This window comes from Myxine glutinosa, chromosome 2, assembly GCF_964187855.1.
Source record: "Myxine glutinosa chromosome 2, kmMyxGlut1.1, whole genome shotgun sequence".
NCBI classification, from domain to species: Eukaryota; Metazoa; Chordata; class Myxini; order Myxiniformes; family Myxinidae; genus Myxine; species Myxine glutinosa.
In genome coordinates this window covers 58428498-58452947 of record NC_136262.1, presented here as the reverse complement: position 1 = coordinate 58452947, position 24450 = coordinate 58428498, and the positions used below count along the sequence as shown (strand labels likewise).

Here is a 24450-nt window from a genome sequence, read left to right as displayed (position 1 = left end):
GTAACTTGTAAATAATGCTCCCCACCATTCATGTTTAGTTTGAGAATTAATTCCGCAATTCGGTTAATTGTGGGCGTGAATCTGTTAGGTAGGGTGCAATGCAGCAGAGGGACATACTTATTTGTGTTTTAAAACGGTCACACTCAGGGTCAGATTAATTGTAGAGGGAATTACACCTACATGCCACACTAAGTTAAAGTTTTATAGGCCCGGGACGTGCCTGGAGGATGAGGGTGCAGTGTAATGGATTTGAGAATCCTGTAATTTTTGTAAATATCACCCTCTGTAAATAGTAATTCTTGTAAATACCTCCATTTGTGTAAAGGTCAAAGGTCGTCCCCTTAGTTAGTCCATCGCATGCACGTAGAAAATCATAGACCTCTCTATAGTTATTTCTTTATTCTATGTCAGTATAAGGCTCTGTTTCCCATTAATTGACACTGCATTGCACCGATTCGAATAAGATAGATCCCCTTTTTCAAATTCCCCAAAGCCTCCCTTTCCAACTGCATTTATTACCAACTGCATTTATTGCCAACTGCATTTATTGCCAACTGCATTTTCCGCCATTACGGCGTGGTCAAGCCTCGGAGAAGAAGGGGGAGGAGCTATATCAAGGGCGTTGCCCGCCCATCGTCATCAAAAGGTGGAGCCAGCGAGCCCCCACCAGCCAACCAGGGCTGATGAGAGACCATCACGGGCGTGGCGCACATTGTTCAAAAAGCGCGTTATAAAAGCGCCCGCGCAAGCCTTTTCAAGGAGATGCGGCAGATGTGGCAGATGCGTAACCCAGGCAGATGAGTGAAGAGTCCACCGCAGCTGAGTCCACCGCAGCTGAGTCCACCGCAGCTGAGTCCACCGCAGCTGAGTCCACCGCAGCTGAGTCCACCGCAGCTGAGTCCACCGCAGCTGAGTCCACCGCAGTTGAGTCCACCGCAGCTGAGTCCACCGCAGCTGAGTCCACCGCAGTTGAGTTGAGCTTTGACGGCAGTTTTCGACCCGCTGCTATGAAGCAACGCCGCCGTGTGAACCAGATTGAGGAGGGTCGGCGGCCGCTCACCTCGAGCCTTGCCGTTTACACGAACCGGACCCGCATCCTTCCAGCTCTGTGGACCACCTGAACCTTCTCATCCTTCCAGCCATTCGTTCCTGCCTTCATTCCCCACTCGTGTAAGTCTGATTGTCGTCTGTTTGTCTGTGTTGTCCTGGGGTTTAAGTTAAGCGTGTATAAGTAGATTGCACTGTCTTCTTCTTCTTCTTCTTCTGTAAATTGCTTTCGTTTTCTTTCCTTCTCACTTGGTTTCTTTGATTGTGTAAATAGTAATTAGTAATAAATTCTTGTTCTTCCTACCTTTGCCTTCTTTCCTTCAAATCCGTTCATTTTAGAGATTTCCACATTGAACACCTGTGGCACAATTTGTCAGAATCGGGTTGAGTCTTTGTTAATGGTTCGAGCCGCAGGCTGCTAATCTGCTCGGCAAATAACATCTTGCCCGTGGTCTCAAACGGGGTTGCCCACCTGCTTTGTGGAGGGCTCGGCGGGGGTGTACGGGAATCTTTTGACCGATCTCCTCGGCCAATCCCACCCCACAAAGGAGTGGGGTAGCTCCAGGAGCGGAAACGTCCAGTGCAAATAGAAGGGGGATTAACCCCCCCCCCCCCCCGCTAAGGGGAGTGCCGTACTCCGTTTCCGCAACAATATGTCAACAGCCTACAGGTCACATTTTTACTCAGACCTTCACAAAAATTCACCACCTGGTAGAGTTTGTCATAGACAAGAAGCCCATTGTTTTTTAAGTCAAAAGATCACAAGGTCAGCATAGGCCAAAGGTCAATATATGACGATTTTCTAAAATTGTCAATTTTCATCCGATTGACATGAAATTTGAAGAGTATTTGCATATTTGGTGATTGAATTCAACGACAAATTATTTTTGATGACAACAGAGGCCAAATGCCAACATAAGCCAAAGGTCAACAACCGCGGTATAATCTTTCAAATCGTGAATTTTCATCCGATTGACCTGAAATTTGAAGAGGATATTCCTATCAGGTCACTGAATGCAACCACCTATTTTTTTTGTGGTCAACATAGACCAAAGGTAAACAACTTGTTTTTGGGTTTTTGCAAATATCATGCTGTGCATGGCATCTTTCTTGCTGAACTATTCTCCTATTTTTACGTTACATTACTCGTTACTCGAAAGCCGTACCGAGACGTTACGCTTTGCCTTGAGGTTCATCCATCTTACCGGGTGGTATCTGCACTTGGTTGCATAATCACCATGCTTTGCTGTGTCACTGATACATGAGTACTCCATTGTGCATTATTGGTACAGAAACTTGGAATTAACCTGCGCTCGTGAAGCAAAATCAGGGTTAGGCATTTGGGTGCGTACATGTGCTGTACATACGTATGTGTGGCATGTGGCATACGTACATTTGCTGTGTACATGTGCTGTACATACGTATGTGTGGCATGTGGCATACGTACGTGCGTGCCTGCATTTTAAATTTTTATTTTCCCGGCAACCGTTGGTCCGATTGACACGATATTTTACCAGAGGAGCGCCTCCACCTGTAGAATTTTTACGGCATAGCCCATAGGGCAAACCCATCTAGAACAGTGTTTGTCCGTCTGTATATATGTCCCCTGAAACGTATACTAATCAGAGCTGAGGATCTGGTCACATGACAGGGTGATGTGATTACGTCTGATGTCATTATGGCGGTACAGCGGCTGACTCTCCACACACCGCCATTTTTATTCCAATTTTGTTCAGGCCGAACATATTGTTATGTCGGGTGGGGTAGTGATATGTAGAGCCAGCTAGATATGAATAGGTAACGTGCTTCGTCTGTCACGGTAAGGAATCTGCCCTGTAATAAGTTTCATGTGTAGGCGTTTTGTCGGGTAAGAGTATATCTGTGAACATACCAGGATGTTCGAGTGATAAATAGAGTAGGGATTAAAAGATAACGCCCATGTGTGTCTTACCTGGTAGCCAAACCTTTGTCCCGTATGGCAATGCACTCATTTAGACATTTAGTTAGGCTCTTTATTGCAACACTAAATGATTCCCTTCCCTGGCATGACTTTGGAAGACGAACAGGCAAGGGGGGGCCGGCTCGGGGCGCCGCCGCATGGACCGCGGCCAGCTGCACCTACGTGCTATGACCACGCTACACGCTACAAGCTATCACCACGCTACGGTCCTGTGATTGGTCAGCACGCTAGGCGCGAACCTCCAGCCAACGAGTGCGAGAGGCGCAAAGCTGGAAGGTTCGGTGGAAGTCGCCGGTTGGTAGCGCGCCAAGACTGACGTCACCGGCAAGGTTATATCGGCGTGCGCCGAATGACATTTTAGGGAGAGCACATCCGGTTCTTGTTTGCGCAGCCCTTCCTCTTGGACATCCGGCGCTTCGTCTTGCGCAGCACGCTCTCTTCGTCTTGGCAGACCGATCATGACTGGAGATCGACCTTGTGTGGAGATCGCTGGCGGTGCTTTGGGCCGTGTGGTGCTTGTGCGGCATTGGACCTGTGGTGCTCGGTGCTTTGGAGCTTGGTGCACGGACCTCGTGAGCGGCGGGAGGCTTGGAGCGGGGCCTGGTGGTGCGCGAGCGGGGCCGAGCGGGGCCGTGTTACACTGCAAGACGACAAGACCAGATAAGGCAGACCCATTTCACAATTACATAACGAACGTGTTATTTTCGTAATCCATTCCCCTGTTTGTATTTGGGGTCTGGTGTGTGGGATCCCGACTTAGTTTATTTTATTATCATCGCGTTCTTTGTCTCGGGTTCCATGGAATAAATCTCTATTTTTGTACATTTTACTTTGGTTGTTCGTTTGAGTTAATTTCCTTGCAGGATCGAAGCTGCAGTCGGCGCGATCCAGGTAAGTTTTTACCGCAGCTCCCACTTTCCTTCTTCCTCCCACGTCCATAGTTGAGTCCGTGTTTGGCCGTCGCCTCAATTAAAGCCATTTTCGGTCCATCTGCGAGCCTCTGGTATTAACGGGAGGCTTCGCACGACAATATCGTCTAACCTGTCATATATTACAATCGCCATGCTCTACCTTTACGTTTTTCATTCAGTGTGAAACACAAACAAACCGATTGTTAAAATTTGCATGAAATATCGAAAGCATCGGAGTTACAGCTCTTCCAACAATATGGTACGTATAGGCCTTCGGCTTCATGCCTCACCTTCGGACAGAATAAGCCCAGGTTTCTTAATACACTAGTGTATCGTTTTCGTAATCATAATAATTTCGTAAATATAACCATAACACTTTAATCCCAATGTCGTGAATAGAAAGTTGATGGATTGAAGTGGTGTATGGTTCATGCATACATGATATAAGTGGTGTATGGTTCATGAATCAGTGATAAGCGGTGTTCGGCACAAATATAAATAACCGCGGAAGTAAGGAATTTGCCTCAGTTTTTTAAAAGTAATATCATTTTCGAAATAGTGATAACATAACGTTAATATTCTAGTAAATCTAATTGTAACACTAATCCCTTCGCATTGATTGCAAATTTACTGGATGTTAAAATATATCATCTACATATTAAAGTAGCGGCAGTTTTGTATCCCTTACGTCATTACGTTTATGATGTCATTGCGACGGCTGAGTCCACCGACAGACATTTTAATTTACGAGTACATCTGCTCACTACGGGAGTGGCAGGAACGGTCATTCCTCTTTGGGGTATATAGATTACAGTCGATATATGGTCGGGTCTCAATAACATTGGGTGTGTGTTCATTTACCAAGTTTATTGTGGAGAGATCACCAAGTGGTTTAAGCATTTGAGCAAGCACTCCATTCAAAACCCTTCAGGAACGGCTGGCTTGGCAGGCGCTAGCTAGCAGCTTCGTAAATGAGCACACCTCCAACCCTTGTGGGGTATATAGATTACAGTAGATCTTCACTCAATTCTGCAAGTAAAACTTAACTCACTGATGTCGGGATTCCTCCAAATTTCTTTGTTTAATGTTATAGACAGCATTAGCAACTGTTTGAAAAGCTAATCATATGTGTTTGTGGCTTATAATATTTTACAAGCCCGGCTACGCCGCTGTTAGACTTTTCGTCTTGTTTATGCATAATTATGATGTCATATGTCTCATGGTATGGACGCCATCTTGGAAAGACGTTACACCTCTATATCTCCAAAACCACTCAATGGAAAAGAAATTCAAACACGGCTCATTTTCAAGTACGCCCCATGGGGAATAAGATGCTAATGCTGATGTCAGCAGTGCCTTCATTATGACGTCATAATTTGACAAGTACAACACTTGATCTGTTCAGTACATGAAAACAAGACCAAAAGTCTAACAGCGGCGTAGCCGGGTTTGTAAAACATTATAAACCACAAACACATATGATTAGCTTTTCAAACAGTCGCTAAAGCTGCTTATAGCATTAAACAATTGTTTTTGGAGGAATCCCGATATCCGTGAGGTAAGTTTTACTTACAGAATTGAGCAAATATATACTGTAATCTATATACCCCACAAGGGTTGGGGGTGTGCTCATTTACCAAACAGCTAGCTAGCGTTTGCCAAGCCAACCATTCCTTAAGGGTTTTGAATGACGTGCTTGCTCAAATGCTTAAACCAAATGGTGATCTCTCCACAAGAAACTTGTTAAAATGAACACACACCCAATATTCTTGAGACCCGACCATAGATCGACTGTAATCTATGTACCCCAAAGAGGAATGACCTTCCTGCTGCTCCCATAGTGAGCGGGTGTACCAGTACATTGAAATGTCGGTCGGTGGAGTCATATATGACATCAGAGACAACCGTTGTAATGACATCATAGACGTAATGACTCAACGGACACAAAACTGCCGCTACTTTGATATGTAGAAGATGATATATTTTAACATCCAGTAAGTTTTCAGTCACTACGAAGAGATTAGTGTTGCAGGTTTACTATAATATTAACATTACGTTGTCATTATTTCGAAAATGATATTAATATAAAAAAACCGAGGCGAATTCCTTTCTTCCACGGTTATTAGTATTAGTGCCGAACACTGCTTATCATTGATTCATAAACAATACATCGCTTATCATTGATTCATGAACCATACACCGCTTCAATCCATTAACTTTCCATTCACAACATTGGGATTAAAGTGTTATGGTTATATTTACTATATTATTATTATTATTATGAAAACGATACACTACTGTATTATGAAACCTGGGCTTAATTTGTCCAAAATGGTCCGAAGGTGAGGCATGAAGCCTAAGGCCTATACGTACCATATTGTTGTAAGAGCCGTAATGCCGATGCTTTAGATATTTCATGGTCATTTTAACAATCGGTTTGTTTGTGTTTCACACTGAATGAAAAACGTAAAGGTAGAGCATGGTGATTGTGATATACGACAGGTTCGACGATATGTTCGGCCTGAACGAAATTGGAATCAAAATGGCGGTGTGCGGAGTCAGCCGCAGTACAGCCGTAATGACATCAGACGTAGTCACATCACCCTGTCATGTGACCAGATCCTCAGCTCTGATTGGTATACGTTTCAGAGGACATACACATGGATGGACAAACACTATTCTCGACGGGTTTGCCCTATGGGCTACGCCGTAAAAACTATAGCAATGCGACTGTGTCACCAATATGCCTCCGCGTAGTCCCTGCCCGTGACAATTGTTAGATGCCCTCGTTCACTGTCCTAAATATAAATAAGGTTTTAAAAAATCCCTTCAGCTCTGAAGTATCAGATTTTTACCAGACAGGACAGGTTTACACTAGTGACCTATGACATCACAATTATCATAAAAACATTTTGCATGTTGTCGCTCCTGCCCTTATAGTGTTATCTCAATTGGACATGTGGTTGCTGAGAAAAACGAGGTTTATCCCATATGGACGGACCAACGTACGGACGGACAACCTGAAAACATAATGCCTCCGGCCACCATTGGGGGCGGAGACATAAAAATTTTCTCTTCAACTGTTAGTCCGATGGACACAAAATTTTCACCATAGCATCGCCTCCTCCTGTAGAAATTTTTAATGATAATTATGACATCATATGTCACGTGGTACAGGCACCATATTGGAAAAATCGAAAAAGATTGCACCTCTATATCTCCAAAAACACTGCGAAGAAAAAATTCAGACATGGCTCATTGTAAAGAACTCTACATTGGGAATAAGATATGTTAATGATGATGTCATCGGTACTTTAATTATCACGTCATAATTCGACAAGTACAAGGCTTGATCTGATCAGTATGAATAAACAAAAATTCCACTGCAACTGTTAGAGCAATGGACACGAAATTTTCAGAATATGTGCGGCTCCTCCTCTAGAATTTTTTAATGATAATTATAACGTCATAGGTCACGTGGTACAGACGCCATCTTGCAAAAAATCGAAAAACGTTGCCCCTCTACATCTCCGAAACTGCGCCATGGAAATAATTGAAACATTGTGCGTTGTCAAGTACTCCCCTTGGGGAATAAAATATGTTAATGATGATGTCATCGGTACCTTAATTATGACGTCATAATTCGCCAAGTACAACGCTTGATCCAATCAGTATGAATTATTTTTTGCTGCAATTGTTTATCCGGTTGACAAGACAAGTTATTTGTCGCATTCTACAGTTAAGAGTGTTCTAAGACCAAGCATGTCATTGGGGATGCTTTGCCTTCATCAAACAGTGGGAGAACTTGCCACAAGGCTCTTCAGGTGGTTATGCGTCACATAGTGGTTTGTAAATCTCATTATAATATGTTTACAACAAAACACCAGATGTTTTGGAACTAGCTTTGGCTGAGATGTCACGACATTTTCCGAAGATGTCACGAAAATACCTAAGATGTCACGAAATGTTCTGACGTGTCACGAGAGCGGATTAGCACCACGTTCTTGTTCTAATAAGCCTGGGGTTGGTTTAATGGTTAAAGTGGCTGCAGCATGGCTTGAGATGTCAAGGGCCTGAGTTTAAGACCCTGCCAAGCCATTGTAATTAACACCAGATGGGTTGATTCAGCCTGTCATTCTTCCGAGGTCAGCAAAATGAGTACCAGCTTATTGGGAAGAATGAGCAATTTGAGTATCCTGCGTTGGAGACTGGAGTGGCGCGCGACCCATCCAGGATTGTGCCCTAATAGCCTAGGAAACTGCTTTAGCAGCCCGATTGCATCTGAAGATGCAAAAAGAGTGGTATTTTTATTTTGCTCTAATATCAACGCCATTATATGTTAATGTAGTTACTGCTGTTGGTAAGTGATGTAGGCATGCATCATCGCTATTGCGCATGCGCGACCCGACTGTTCCGGTGTCTTGTCCATCTTGGTGTGGTTGCCTCGCCATCCGACAAAGCCTGAACGTAGTTTGGTTGAACATTCGCTCCGAAGAAAGGAGACGCGTTTACCCTTTGCTGGTGCAAGTAGATCTCTGGGGGTACGCGACTGTGATTTCCTGTGATTTCGACACTGCACTCTGGAAAACATTTATTCAGAAATCAGAAGTTTTGAAACTTTGTTTATTTTCCTAAAACTCCGGTGCAATAGCTCTTGACAAATTGACACGTTATCACGCCTATATTGTAAAATCAAAATTTACCTCCACCTGCAATTCCTTTATTTCACCCAATAGACCATTGTGCTATGGTCACGTGGTTTGCACAAGTTAAGATCAACACGAGTTCAAGAAGTACATGTTGATCCGGTAGATAGACGCACCGGCACCATACTGGAGATTTACTGCATCGAGCAGGCCTCAACATGCTCATGGCAGTCATGGGCCTGGAGGCACAAAGTGGAACAACTCCCACGAAACCAGGTCTTTCCTGCCAGGGCTGGAACCGAGAACGCAATGTTCTGTGGACAATCACAGCAGCACGATCCTCTGCACAACATTCGGCGGTTGTGCCTCTTCTCGGTCGCTGATGCAATCTTCGCATGCTGGAGCCACTGGCTCATACTTGGCACAACGCCTGCTGCCGATGCCTGCTTTTACTCAGGGTGTATGCACACACCCTCCATACTACCAACTCTTCTGTTTTGCCTTGCACTGTGCCACGTCCACCCATCAGGTCAGCATCAACTAAAAAGCTAACTGTTTTACCCAGAAAATTTCAATGGAATGGCTGGTTTTAGCATGTGCGTAGGAAGACGTTTTTTTTTTTTTTGCGGGGCTCTGGGATAACCAAATATATGCAGCCCCTGCATGATTAGTATTACTGTCAGTACCGCAGCTTGCCTTCAGGGATTACTTGAAGACGCAATAAAATATGGCCAACAAGTGCGACATATGCTGCAAACTTCAGCTCCTTGGTTTCTGGGTGGATGTTAATTAACCCTTGGGAGAAGGAATATAAAACACACACAAACATCAATCATGTCAACAATTGTTCAAAACCATGCAATGACAAGTGAATATATTGTAACGAATTTGAGAAGTGTAACGAATTTGAGAAAATGTAAAGAATGTGAGAATTATGGTTTTGTTGTGTGTAAATGGCACCCTCCGTAATGTAAAGAAAGGTCGAAGCTCGTCCTCTTAGTTAATTCCATAAACCTACACACAAGACACCATATATCCTTTTAAATAGTTAGTCCCTTATTTTATGTAGGTTAAGGATGTGTTTCCCAATAGTTTGACTCTTCATTGCACCGAAATAAATAAGAGTAGGCCCCTCCGACGCCCCATGGCATCTTCCAAGTGCCAGGTTTGCCAGGTTTGCTGCAATTGACTCTTTAGCCACTTTGCTGCATTTTCATCCCCTGTCCACTGTTTGCTGCATTTGACTCCATTACGCACGAGGTAACCAACGGAGAAGAAAGGCGTGTCCACCTCATCATCGGGGGGAGGAGTCAGCCAAGCGCGAGGAACAAGGCGTGGCTTTGCCAATGCGTCATCAAGAGGGGCGGGATCGGTAGCCCTCGCGACCAATCAAGGCCGAGGCGAGCTGACCGAGAGGCGTTTACAACGCACGCGGGTAAGAAACCCAAAAGCACGTTATAAAAGGACACGCGTGGGTTTCTAGAGGGCTTTTTGGAGAAGATTGAGGTCCTGGAGAAGTCACAGAGTCCTGAGAAAAGATTGAGAGGTCCGGAGAAGATTGAGAGAGAGGTGCGGCAGATGCGCGATCCAGCTAAAGCAGCCAAGAGAGAATGAGACGTGAGGGGGTGCTGATACTGCAGCAATACGCCGAGACCCTCTAGGCCCTATTGCCGGTTGTGGAGACACGGAGCTGCCAGCTGCTGTTCGCTTCGAGCACGGAACGTGGACCTCGACGGTGTGGAATTGCCCGGACCTTCCTGCCCTGCCATCGGCTTGGACCTTCTCCTCCCTCCAGTGATTCCTGCCATCATTTCTCCATGTAAGTGTGATTGTTCGTCCGTCTTTCATGTTGTCTTGGGGTATTAATTAAGACTGCCATATATATAAGCTAATCATTGCACTATGTCTCCTGCTCCTTCCATTGCCTTATAAATCATCTTTCTTTTCCTTTCTGCTTAGTGTGTATAAATAGTAATAAATCTTGTTATTCCCTACTTTGTCTTTACCTCTTCATGCTCTTTCGGTCGCTTTAGAGGTTTCCATATTGAGTGTACGTGGCGCGATTCGGCCAACGTTCAGGATCGGGTTTAGTGAAGGCTAATGACTCGAACTTCGGGTTGCTAAAAACCGCTCGGCAACTAACTAGACCATCCAAACCGGGGTTCGAGCGGTACTTGTCTCCCTAGTCTGCGGAGGGACGGATAAAGGTATTCGGGATAAACCCTGGGCCCATAACCCTGATCCATTCCATCCCGTGGGATAGCGTTACAAGTACCAGGACCGGGGAGACGGCCAGCTTAACAGGACAAGGGGCTAATCACCCCTTGCTAACGGGAGAGCCGTCCCCCGTATCCGTAACAATATTCATACATATTGTTACGGATCCGGGGGACGGCACTCCCATTAGCAAGGGGGGGGGGGGTTAATCCCCTTGTCCTGTTAATCTGGCCGTCCGACCGGTCCTGGGAGTATGACGTCACACCCGGTCAGCGCTGAATAGGGTAGTCGGCCTATCCTTCCTATGACCTAAGTACCAGCGCCTTCCGGTACGCGAGGAAATACTCCCGCCCGAGCCGCAGCGTAATAGATGGATTGCGCCGAGCGAAGCGAGCTGCAACGCGGGCCGTTAACAGAAGACTAAACCCGATTGTAAGCGGTTCGGCCGAAATCGCGCCACAGGTACTCAATGGGGAAATCACTAAAGTGATCGGACGAGAAAGAAACCAGAGAATAAGAAGGAACAGGGATTTATTAATTATTTACACAAAAACCAAAACCAAAGAAGAAGGGAACGAAAGTAATTGGCGGAAGAAGAAGAAGACACAGAGCAAAGCCTTATACAGTCTTACTTAAACCCACAGGACAATACAGACAGACTCACACGAATAGGGAATTGCAGGCAGGAATGGCTGGAGGGATGAGAAGGGCAGACGGTCCACAGAGCTGGCGGCAGGGAGGTCCGGGGGTCGCGGCACGACATTGGTGCCCCGCGTGCACGCCCTCGCCCTTGGTTCAGTGGCGAAAACCCGGTCGTCAGTGCTGGTTGGTATCGCCCATGAGCGTGCCGACTCTCACTCGCCGCAGGATGTTCGTGCCAAGAAATGAATGGTCGATCCTCTCTCCTCACTCATCTGCTTCTCACATTGGCTCTTGAACCTCCTCACGCATCTGTGGTGGGGGCCTCGTGCCAAGGGTTTTATTACCACGCCCTTGGAACCCTCTCAAACTCACCAGACGTTTCTTGCCACGCCCTATCAAGCCATGCCCACCAAGCCCTGGTTGGTTGTTAAGGGCTCTCTGACTCCATCTTTAATGATGAGGTGGTGCCACGCTCATGCTCTGGCGGCTCCTCCCCCCTTCTTGGCCTCGTGCGTAATGGAGTTTGGCACCAGGCAGCGAACGCTGCTGGGCTAGCAGAGGCGGTGTGATGCCCACGAAAACAGCCCAACTGTTACTGGCACTTTGAGGAGATGATTGGGGAACTGAAAGGGACCTATCTTATTTGATTGATGCAACGTAGAGTCAACTATTGGAAACACAGCCTTACCTGGAACACATAATAATGACATAACTATAGAGAGGTCCTAAAGTGTCCTACGTGTTGTACATGGACACGGTACATGTACATGGACACGGACAGAGGTCCAAAAGCACGTTATAAAAGGACACACGTGGGTTTCTAGAGGGCTTTTTGGAGAAGATTGAGGTCCTGGAGAAGTCACAGAGTCCTGAGAAAAGATTGAGAGGTCCGGAGAAGATTGAGAGAGAGGTGCGGCAGATGCGCGATCCAGCTAAAGCAGCCAAGAGAGAACGAGACGTGAGGGGGTGCTGATACTGCAGCGTGAGGGCCACTCGGCCACAGTAAGGTGCAATCTTTAATTAACAGCCAATTAAGGGGACATGTACACAGGGGTCATTTATAAGGGAATTTACTACTAAATTTACATGTGAAGGTTCTAAAAACCGTAACACAGCACCCTCATTCCTCACGGCACCACCCGGGCCGAAAACTTTCCTTAATGTGACACTCAGGTGTAATCCCCTCTACTATTAACTTCTCCCCTGAGTGCGACATTTTTAAAAGAGTTAAATATGTCCCACCTGCTACGTTGCACCCTACCTAACAGATTCGCACCCACAATTAACCGAATTGCGGAATTAAATCGCAAACTATACATGTACGGTGGGGAGCATTATTTACAAGACACTATTTGTATTTACATGCAACCCAGGACCTGTCATTTTTGGGAAACAAAGAGAATCCTACGGGGGGGGGGGGGGGGGGGGTGGGGGGGGGGGAGGAAAAAGCATGCACTGCACCGATACACCACCTCTACATGCCCGGGGATGCAGAATGGTTATTGCAATGCATCCCCGAGCATGCAAACACCAAAGCACCAATAAAAAGCACCATCAAAGCACCATCCAGCGCACAGTCGTACATTTCAAGAAAAAAAACAACTGTTGCACGGTCTTCTTTCTGCTCCCTCTGCTGGCCGATGTTTCTTCCAGATGTTGTCGTTCTTGGTGGCTTGCTGCCTATTTGCAATAATAAATAAAGGCACACAACGCGTGCATTTTTTATTTATAGCCCACAAGGGCCAACTAAGGGTGGTCCACCTGTATGGCAAAGGGGCCACCTCACCGTGGTCCGCAAGCAAACTTTCCTGGGCCATCGTGGCCGGTCCCAGCAGAGGGACCAGGCCCCAACACGTGGGGTCCATCAGTGGTGCTCGGCCACAGTACCGTGGTCCATAAGTGGTGCGCGGATGCAGGCAGCTGGTTGCGAGGATTTGGGCACACCGACGCGGCCCCGCCCCCCCCTCCCCCCAGAGAGCACGATCCTTGGGTTGGGGAAGGATGACAGAGAAGACAGGTGAGTGAGGGGTAAGGTCACAAGGGTACACATCGAGACGTGAGGGGGTGCTGATACTGCAGCGTGAGGGCCACTCGGCCACAGTAAGGTGCAATCTTTAATTAACAGCCAATTAAGGGGACATGTACACAGGGGTCATTTATAAGGGAATTTACTACCAAATTTACATGTGAAGGTTCTAAAAACCATAACAATATATATATTAATTTATTTATATATAGGTTGTTTCAAAAAGATTGATACAACTTTGACTTCCTGCCATTTCTTTGTTTTTTGACCTATACCGTTTTGCTTTTCAGGGTTTGGTGGTGTTATCGTGGTATTTGGTCCATGGGATTTCTAGCTCCATAGTTCAACTATGCCATTGACAGTGAAGCAGAAGACAAAGGTGGTGGCTCTGTGGTGTGAGACTAAATCATATGTCGACACCCGCCGGAGGTTCTGCCGGGAATACGACCTCAGAACACGTGACGGACCCACAAATTGTGCCATTCAACGTATTGTGAAACATTTTGAGCACAAGGGTACAGTGCAAAACCAGAGGGCAACAGTGGCAGGCCAGCATCAGTCATCAAGAGCCAAGCCAACATCGACGCTGTGCGGGATTCTGCTGTGGACAGTCCCAAGAAGTCCCACCGCCGGCGCTCCCAGAAGCTGGCCATCAAACCAACATCAGTCTGGCGTATCTTCACTAAGGAACTGAAGCCTTTCCCATACATCATCTCGATTCGGCATAAACTAAGTCAAGATGATATGAGAAGGGACTTGCTATGTGCAATTGGCTCAGTGGCAGGATGTAGCGGTACCCAAACTGGATCAACCTGATCTGGCCTGATGTGATCAACCATTTTGTCCGAAAGGATGGTGCAGAGGTAGCACACGTACCTTTGAGCTGTCTTGTCTGGGTTTGTTTCCCTACCCAACTATAAACTTTCATATTGGTGGATTCAGGGCAGGGTGTTGCATAATAACGTGTGCCTTCCCTTGGGTGTACGCTCAGCCGGTTGCCTCATCTGCTAACATTATTTTATGATGTTCGCAAATCGTAGGCCAGTTGTTGCCGGCACCCTGTTTGGATTACAAACTCCTGCCAAATTACACTACCTTCAATCGAACATCAGGCCTGGCCAGCCAGTTTGTCAAAGACTTTGGCAAAACACTTTCCTCCAACTGACCCCACAGTTGTAGTTCATCTGCAGCTTCATCCATTTTTCTGTGAGTCCAATATGTTTGAATAGCCCGTTAGAGGGGTGAGGGTTGTTTCATTACTGAGCTTCCTGTTTATATATTTGATGGAATGTTGAGTCAGATGTCTGGTCATTCATTACTCATTGAAATGTAAAAGTTGTCATCAGGTATTTTTCACGCAAGACTTGTCTTTTTATCTGAGAGCCTGGTTACATTGCACCTGACCAGTGACCATGCTTTCAATGGATTGTGGGATAAAGTTAAACATTTGTGATGTTATAGTTTTGTCATTATTCGTTTTTGTCCCCCTGTCAACATGATACTTCTTTTTTTAACCGCCACCATTAACCCACCTTTTTATGGGGTCGGCTGGGCCGGGGAAGCTTACTCGAGTCTTCACGAACCGGCTGGCCAGGCCTGACGTTCAACTAGTTAAGGCAAGAATTTGGCCATGGTGCCGCAAATACCATGTTGCCGGCACTAGCTCACTTGTTCTTTGCGAAGGACACCATGGGATCTTCAACGTCCAACAACTAATGCCAGCAGACGGGTCGCCTGTTTAACGTCTATCCAAGGGAAGATGGCACACACATTGATGAATCGCCCTGCCTGTGCAACACCAGGATGACAGTTTATAGCTGGGTTGGGAATCAAACCCAGGCAAGAGAGCTTAGAGGTGTGAGCACGTACCTCTAGGCCATTTCCTGTCAGCCCTGTTGACGTGATAACTCATAAAGGCAATATTTTAACGGAAGTGTTTCTTTTAAATTGAAGGTCGCTCAGCATTTCCTGCACAATAATTGTAGTTGATAGACATGAGGTCACAGTAATGGCTGTACATGTCAATAGGGGAGATGGATGGCTTTTTAAGAATGCTGTAACCATGATCAATAACATTTACGATACATTTACGGTTATAGAAATGAGTAAAAATAGGGAAGTCCATTGACATTTCATTAGCTTCTTCCTTGCTCCATAATTTCAGCATTTAGGGTTATCGCTGGGCCTTGTGCCGTGTTCGGGTTAGCCTTGGGCCTTGTGCTGTGCTACGGTTAGCCTTGGGCCTTGTGCTGTGCTACGGTTAACCTTGGGCCTTGTGCTGTGTTAGGGTTAGCCTTGGGCCTTGTGCTGTGATGGGGTTAACCCTGGGCCTTGCGCTGTCTTAGGGTTAGCCTTGGGCTTTGTGCTGTGTTGGGATTAGCCTGTATTGGGATTAGCCTTGGGCCTTGTGCTGTGTTGGAATTAGCCTTGGGCCTTGTGCTGTGCTCGGGTTAGCCTTGGGCCTTGTGCTGTGTTAGGGTTAACCTTGGGCCTTGTGCTGTGCTAGGGTTAGCCATGGGCCTTGCGCTGTGTTAGGATTAGCCTTGGGCCTTGTGCTGTGTTTGGGTTAGCCTTGGGCCTTGTGCTGTGCTAGGGTTAGCCGTGGGCCTTGCGCTGTGTTAGGGTTAGCCTTGGGCCTTGTGCTGTGTTAGGGTTAGCTCTGGGCCTTGTGCTGTGTTAGGGTTAGCCTTGGGCCTTGTGCTGTGTTAGGGTTAGCCTTGGGCCTTGTGCTGTGTTGGGATTAGCCTTGATCCTTGTGCTGTGCTAGGGTTAGCCCTGGGCCTTGTGCTGTGTTGGGATTACTCTTGGGCCTTGTGCTGTGTTAGGGTTAGTCTTGGGCCTTGTGCTGTGTTCGGGTTAGCCTTGGGCCTTGTGCTGTGTTGGGATTAGCCTTGGGCCTTGTGCGGTGTATGGTCGATACAAGGGTCACCAAAAAGGTTCTGTCACCCCACTTGTAACGTTTAAAGTATGGTAAATTATACAGGTTATTACAATATTGTATGTATGCGAACTTTATCCTCACTTGCTAATATATACAGTATCTACTACATATCAAGTTTATCATACTATCTGTTCTGTTTTTGCAATTAAAATGATTGATGACATGTGGCAAAAAAAAACAAGGATGTGGCAAAAAACATTGTCCTCACACTGGATCATGTGAGAACAATGTGTTCAGTAAAGTTCAGTTAAATTAATGATGATGTAGAGGATAAATGCACATGAAATCCACTGATAAATGTTTGCAATTCTTTCTAATACTTGTCTGTTCTTCAGAATTGTTTGGTGATGGTTATCCTTATTTCTGGGAGGAAAACCCGATGTGCTCGACGGAGTGCATTCATGGAAGGCCTTCCACTGGATAATGTGAGGATCAATGTCTGTTATTTAAGAACTCTTGCTTCAAACCGAAATATCACAATTCAAGGACTTGCAACGAGTCTGGAACATGCAAGTCAACTAATGATGTCATATCGTCAATGATGGACTATGAGGGGAGAAGATTGGATGGTGGAAGGTCATGGAAAGATGTTTCTCATTCGTCCACAGGGAGAAGGAGCAACTAAAACTGGCTTGTTCTGTATTGACAGCATCTTCATTTCCTTATTTTTGTTGGGAAGATTATATTTTTTTGGAACCCAATATTGCTACAGATGTAACTCGTTCAGCAGAATGGAAAAGCCCAACCTTTCTGTGATCACGGAAAAGCCCAAACACCACCTACACAGTGTTTTTTGCACCTGAAAAGGTGGAGAGGTTTCTGGCAACCCTTCATTCTGATTCTGCTGCTGTACCGGATGGAATCGGCTCATGTATCCTAAAAACCTGCTCTGCTGCTCTTGCACATCCTCTGTGTGCCCTTTTCTCCATATAATTTGCCCTAGGTCATCTTCCATCGCAGTTGACATTGACAGCCTAATCTCAGATCATCAATTTGGATTCAGACCAGGTCACTCCACCGTGGACATGCTGCTTCTACTCATCCAACAATGGATGGAGGCCCTCAATGTCAGACATGATATCAGGGCCGTCTCTCTGGACATATCTCTTGTTTGTGATGCAGTCTGGCACCCTGCCTTGCTCTCCAAACTGTCTGCCTATAGAATCCAAGGCCAACTCCACACATTGCTTACTGACTTCCTCTTCTCTCATAGGCAACTGGCACTCAACGGCATCCTTTCATCACCTATCCCTGTCAAGGCTGGAGTGCCACAAGGCAGTGTTTAGGGCCCAGTCCTATTCCGAATCTTCATCAATGATCTCTCTAGAAAATCCCCTTTATCGATTTGCTGACGACTCCATTCTCTGTTGTGATATCCCTCATCCTTCAGATAGGGAGGCAGCAGCCTCTTTCCTCTCTTCAGACCTTGAACAAATCACAAGCTGGTCAAACACTTAGAATATGTCTTTCAATCCTGACAAATCTCATACTCTCACACACTCTCTCTCTTCCTCTCCAAAAGGACCATATGGCAAATCCTCCCATCTACTTTCTCACAATCCTCTTGAAAGTTCAATAACTCAAGCGTTTGGGCTTCACTATCAGTCATGATATTTTCTGGGCAAACCACATATGTAAGTTGCCCTTCAAAGGCAGTAGCCGACTGGGCATCCTCCATTGTGCGAAGGTCTTTCCTTGGCACACCGCAACCTTTATCCACCTGCAAAGCCTTCGTCCTCAGCTTGATGCCATGGAAACCAATGCTGTCAACATCATTGGAGTCTTGGAATCTCCCCTGATTGAGAGTTTGTTGCTGTATCCATCTTGTTCACCCCTTGTATCCTCCCCTTACATCTCTGTCCCCATTTCCATTTTTTCTCCAAGTCTCAATCTATTTCGTCCCTCGACTCTGCTTTTGATGTACACCTCTCCCCCCATGGCCTCTCTTTCTCCTTTCTGTTACGTCATGCTCCGTTCTGTGGTCTATCTCCTCAACAAGCCTAGACACTAAACAAAAAAGGAGCATCAAGGTGCTTCATGTAGTGTTTATTTTTACGACCACATTGGAATTTGATCTGAGAAGTTCCACAACTAAACTGAGAAGTTCCACAAGGTGTATCAGTCAATGGAGACTACTACCATTATGGTTTTGGGTCATCAACTGAGACCTGCTGCGTGCGAAATGCCTCCAGCACTTCAGAATGTCTCGACAATCCTCCAATCCATGAAAATACTTCAAACATGTGCAAAATGCAATGTCCGTGACCTGGCTAGAGTCCCAGGAATGGGAAGATTTCCTTCACTCACCATAATAACCGGATTTAACTCCAAGTGACTTCCACTATTCCCCCAAAAATAGAAAAAGAGTTTAGGGGAAGACCTTTTGCATTCTCTGAAGAAGTTTAACACAGACACATCGGAGAAGAACTGCATTAAGAATGCTTCGTAGAAGGAAGGCCTCTGTGCTGAGATTATAAAGTTGATTTAACTACTCGACGAAGTCACGAAATTGAAGTGCATTGAAGAGGACGGAGGAGTGGTGTTAAAGCGCGATGCTGCGCGCGCTAATGCTTATGCAAGGAGCAAGCGGACAACGCGGTTCATAAAAGAGTCTTTATTCAAAGTACTCAAACTGCAGCACTAAACTGCTCAGGGCTGCGCGCCCCGCCTATATCGTGAGGCCACGCCTCTCTCCCTGGCGTGGCCCATCCCCACTTGGTGTGCGGGGTGATGTCACCACGTCAGTGCTTTCGTGTCCGCCACACGCGCCCCCCCAGAATCCCCGCGCACCTGAAGGGTCAGTTTGCGGGGCAAACGGATGACCCGGCTGAAGCGCCCCCTGGCGACTGGCGGCGTCTGGGATGCAGGGATGCCATCTGGGATGCCTCCGGCTGCAGGACCGGGGGGCGGCGTGGCGGCGGGGCTGGGCGGTGCCGGGGGTCCGCCCGCAGGGGGGCGGCCCCGACGCGGGGGTCGGGCCACTGGCGGTGGATGGTCCACGTCGAGGTGGGCCGGCTTGAGGCGGTCTACAGAAACGCGGTCAGGAGTACCGCCGATGTCCAGGGTGAAGTGCTTCACCCCGGTCTCCAGCACGCGGAAAGGCCCGTCGTACGGGGGCCGCAGTGGTGTCCGGTGGGCATCGTGGCGGACAAAGACGTACTCCGCTGTGCGAAGCTCCGGGGCGACGTGCGTCGGTGGGTGCCCGTGGCATGCCGTTGGCACCGGGGCGAACCTCTGGGCGGTCTCTTGCAGAGCGGAGCGCTGCTGTGCCGCGGACCATGGTGCCGTGGAGTCGGGGAGGAACTTGCCCGGCACCCGCAGCGGTTGCCCGAAGACCAACTCCGCCGTGGCTGCGCGCAGGTCCTCCTTGGGCGCCGTCCGGAGGCCCAGCAGGACCCAGGGGAGCCTGTCGACCCAGCCGCCGTCGCGGAGGGTGGCCCAGAGCGCGGCCTTCAATGAGCGGTGAAATCGCTCACACAGGCCGTTAGCCTGGGGGTGGTAGGCCGTGGTTCGGTGCAGTCGGACCCCGAGCCCCTGCGCGACCGCCCCCCAGAGCTCCGAGGTGAACCGGGGGCCACGGTCGGACGAGATGTCTGAGGGGGCGCCGAACCGGGCGACCCAGGTGGCGATGAAAGCCTGTGCGACATCCGCCGCCGTCGTCGACGCCAAGGGCCGCTTCGGCCGGGTCATCCGTGTGGCCGAGTGGCCGAGCTCGGGGAGATCCAGGAGGCGGTCGGCCCATGCGTCGTCCGTGAGGCCGAACGTGGCTAGGAGTAGCCGCTTGATTGCCTCGTACTTGTGGCCGTCCGGTGGGTGGCGAAGGACGGACACAACTCGAGCGGCCGTGCCGGGCCCGAGGGAGGTGACGACGTGGCAGTAGCGCATGTCGTCGTTGGTGAGGCGCCGAAGCTGAAATTGGGCTTCGGCTTGAACGAACCAGACTTCGGCCTGGGCCTCCCAAAATTCGGGAAGTTTAATCGCCATTGCCTTGTCGTTGGCCATTGCAATGGCGTCGTGTTCGGAAGGATCGCTATGGCAGATCCAACGTCGAGGTCACCATATAAAGCGCGATGCTGCGCGCGCTAATGCTTATGCAAGGAGCAAGCGGACAACGCGGTTCATAAAAGAGTCTTTATTCAAAGTACTCAAACTGCAGCACTAAACTGCTCAGGGCTGCGCGCCCCGCCTATATCGTGAGGCCACGCCTCTCTCCCTGGCGTGGCCCATCCCCACTTGGTGTGCGGGGTGATGTCACCACGTCAGTGCTTTCGTGTCCGCCACAGTGTAATGGTTAGAAGCATCCGCTCTGAGTCTGGGAGGTCCGTAATTCGAACCCCATCCGAGTCATACCAAAGGCATTTAAAATGGTACGTGATGTTTCTTTGCTTGATGCTTCGTATTTAAAAAGGATGGAGCATGGACAAATAACCATTGTGCAGGCTTGATGGGCAGAATAGCCTCCTCCTATGTTAAAATTCCTTGTTTGGGATTATGTATCATTAGCACAGGTACCTGGCGTTTTTGATACACGAGCAGGGGTAAAAAAAATCCAAACCTGTTTTTCAAAATATTTTTTTTGCCTAGAACCCTCCCCGGCACTCACTGATCAACCTCTGAAAGTTTGACGAAGATCCGTTTGGCCATCTCTGAGAAAAATGGTGACACAGACACACAGATAGACAGACAAACATCTCTTTTATACTGTACTAGCAGAAGTACCCGGCGTTGCTGGGCGGGGGGGAGTGGGGGGAGGGGAGGGTTGATGGGGGGAGAGGAGGCAGGGGGGAAGGGGAGGAGGTTATGGGGGGAGAGAGAGAGGGGGAGGGGGAAGGGGAGGGGAAGGGTGATGGGGGGAGATTGGAGAGGGGGGAAGGGGAGAGGAAAGGGAGGGGAGGGGGTAGGGGAGGGGGAAGAGGGAGGGAGGGGAGATGGGGGACGGGGAGGGGGGAGGCAAGAGAGGAAGGGGGTTCATATATATGCTGGTGGGTGAATGTGGCATTCATCACGTTTCTGAGTTAAGTGTGATGCCGATCAGGAAGAAGAAGAAGCCATACTTCCACCTTCGTACACTTCCGGAATTGTTTGATTTGTTTGTATTCAAATGTCTGGTGATTGTTTTGTATTTATTTATGCGAATGTGTACTTGTGTATAACTGTCATTAATTTTAAAAAGCTTAGGCACTATCGAGCATTTTTTTTTTTTTACTCCAAAAAAACGATCTTTTTTTTCCAAATTTTTTTAAAACCTAAAACACTCCCAGGCACTCACTGATGAACCTCTGAAAGTTTGACGAAGATCTGTTCAGCCATCTCTGAGAAAAATGGCGACACACAGACAGACATCTCTCTTATATAGTAGATACTGTATATTAAGTATAGATTGTGTGACATGAATTTAATTTCATTATTTTGTTTGTCAATTAATTTTTTGTAAATCATTGAACGAATCATTGGGGCTGACAGGGTGGCCTAGAGGTGTGCACAAATTCCTCGAAGCCTTCTCGCATAGGTTTGAAACCCAACCCAGCTATAAACTGTCATCCGATTGTTTCACAGGCAAGCAGGGCGATTCATCAATGTGTGTGCCGTCCTTCTGATGGGCGTTAAATGGGCATCCCTTCTGCCAGCATTAGTTCATGGATGTTAAAGATCCCACGGTGTCAGCGAAGAGTAGGCGAGCTATTGCCGACACCCTGATCAAATTCGAAATTCCTGCCTAAACCTTCGTCGAACGTCAGGCCTGGCCAGCCGGTTCGTGAAATACTCAGGCCAAGAACGTGGGAATCTGTGAAAGACTTCCCCCAGCCAGCCACACAAGAACGTGCGAATAATTTTCCCATCAAAGAAGAAGATTGAGTGTAGTTTGGCAATCATTTGTTGATACTTGCGAAATTGAAGTTCTTGGTTGGTTGGTCTGGTCTGTCTTTCTGTATGTCAATCGCCTATAGGCCACATTTCTACTTAGATCTTCTCGAAATTTAACCACATGGTAAAGTTAGTCACCAGCAAGAAGCATATTGATTGAGGTCAATTGGTCAAAGGTCAAGGTCACATAAATCATCAATGTTCATCTGATGCATTTGATATATATATATGTATATATATATATATATATATATATATATATATATATATATATATATATATATATATATATATATATATATTGTTACGGACACGACTTAAGATGTTGCTTGACCGAGCGGAATGGCCGCCGTGTTCGCACAGTTTACCCGATTCTTCCCCAACTCACCCGATTCCACTCGAACGTTGGCCGAATCGCGCTACGCTAAATCAATGAAGGAAAGGACACAACGGCTGAGATAAATGAAACGACACAAGGGGGTACAGTTCTCAAGACCTCCGGAGGAGGATATAATTGGTGATGCAGAAAAGGGGTAGATTACAAGGTAAGAGGTAAAGCACAGAAAAGATGGGCACTTAGACACAGTCTTATCTTATCCCCGACAGACCACAGACAAACGGAACAAGACTGACTTACACAGGGATTGATGGCAGGGAAGGACAGGCAGTCGATAGCACAAGGTGCACCTTGGCTCAGGGACAGGATACAGCACGGTCCAGTAGATGCAGGGAGGTGTCACAGCGCTCGGTTGGTGGCGTCTCTCTTCCTTCAAGTCCAGCGCGCATCTGACGTCACCTCCCTCTTCCTGCGCATGCTCAGCGGGGAGTGACACGCCCTCGGCTCGTTGGCCCCGCCCCAGATGGGATCGGTCCGCCGCTTCTATTGGGTGCGGGGGGTTACCGGACTCCGCCCTTGACGAGGAGCTGACAGCGAGCCCCTACGTGGTAACCCCGTCGAGCACATGTTCGATGGCGGCTAACCAAGCCGGAGTGAGGACGCGCACTCCCAGCGCCGCCGCCGTTGTTGTTGCTGTTGTTGTTGTTGTTGCTGAACCGTGAGGAAAAGCTGCGGGGAGGTATTGGGAGGTCCTAAACTTCCTAACGGTGCCATACAATCACATTCTGGTGCAACGAAGAGTCAGAATTAATGGAAACGAGTCCTTAACTGACATAGACTAAGAATAACTAGCAAGATGTCCTATAGTTGTCTACGTGAGATGCGGTGGACCTGGATGCGACATTTAATGGGGGAAATAGGGGAAGGTCGGGTCTACAGAGTGTTGTTTACAGAAAATGGGACTAGGGAATGGGGAATTGGGGATAGTTGGGAAGTACTGAGGAAATAGGGGAATATTTACAAGCGGATATGGATGGATGCCAATCTCATATCCGCAACAATATATATATATATATATATATATATATATATATATATATATATATACTAGACGACCCATGACCCGTTGGGTCAATGTTATTATATATAATTAAGGGGTTACCATGGTTACAGTGGGGGTCAAAGGTCAACCTATGGCGAAGATATATAATTTTCTCATACTTTCTTATAGAGAGGCAAAATGCCATATAAAACTAAATTTAATGGTTCTAATTGCTTTTATTTATCAATCCTCACATAGAAGAGCAGTTTTTAGTAATGAGCAGTGAGGAGAAGACCCCTCAGCCAATGATGTCGCCCCTCAGCCAATGATGTCGCTCCTCAGCCAATGATGTCGCCCCTCAGCCAATGATGCTGCCCCTCAGCCAATGATGTCGCCCCTCAGCCAATGATGTCGCCCCTCAGCCAATGATGTCGCCCCTCAGCCAATGATGTCGCCCCTCAGCCAATGATGTCGCCCCTCAGCCAATGATGTCGCCCCTAAGCCAATGATGTCGCCCCTAAGCCAATGATGTCGCCCCTAAGCCAATGATGTCGCCCCTCAGCCAATGATGCCGCCCCTCAGCCAATGATGTCGCCCCTCAGCCAATGATGCTACACCTCAGCCAATGATGCTACCCCTCAGCCAATGATGCTACCCCTCAGCCAATGATGCTACCCTTCAGCCAATGATGCTACCCCTCAGCCAATGACCCCTCAGCCAATGATGCTACCCCTCAGCCAATGATGCTACACCTCAGCCAATGATGCTCCCCCTCAGCCAATGATGTCGCCCCTCAGCCAATGATGCTACCCCTCA

At 47.5% G+C, this 24450-nt stretch overlaps 1 long non-coding RNA gene across 1 annotated transcript; it reads left to right on the top strand.

The window, feature by feature from the left end:
• Positions 1-8886: 8886 nt before the first annotated feature.
• Positions 8887-14905, top strand: LOC137422617 (uncharacterized). The gene is made up of 2 exons (XR_010983543.2): positions 8887-9093; positions 13740-14905. It is a non-coding gene; the product is annotated as an uncharacterized LOC137422617 (long non-coding RNA).
• Positions 14906-24450: the final 9545 nt, after the last annotated feature.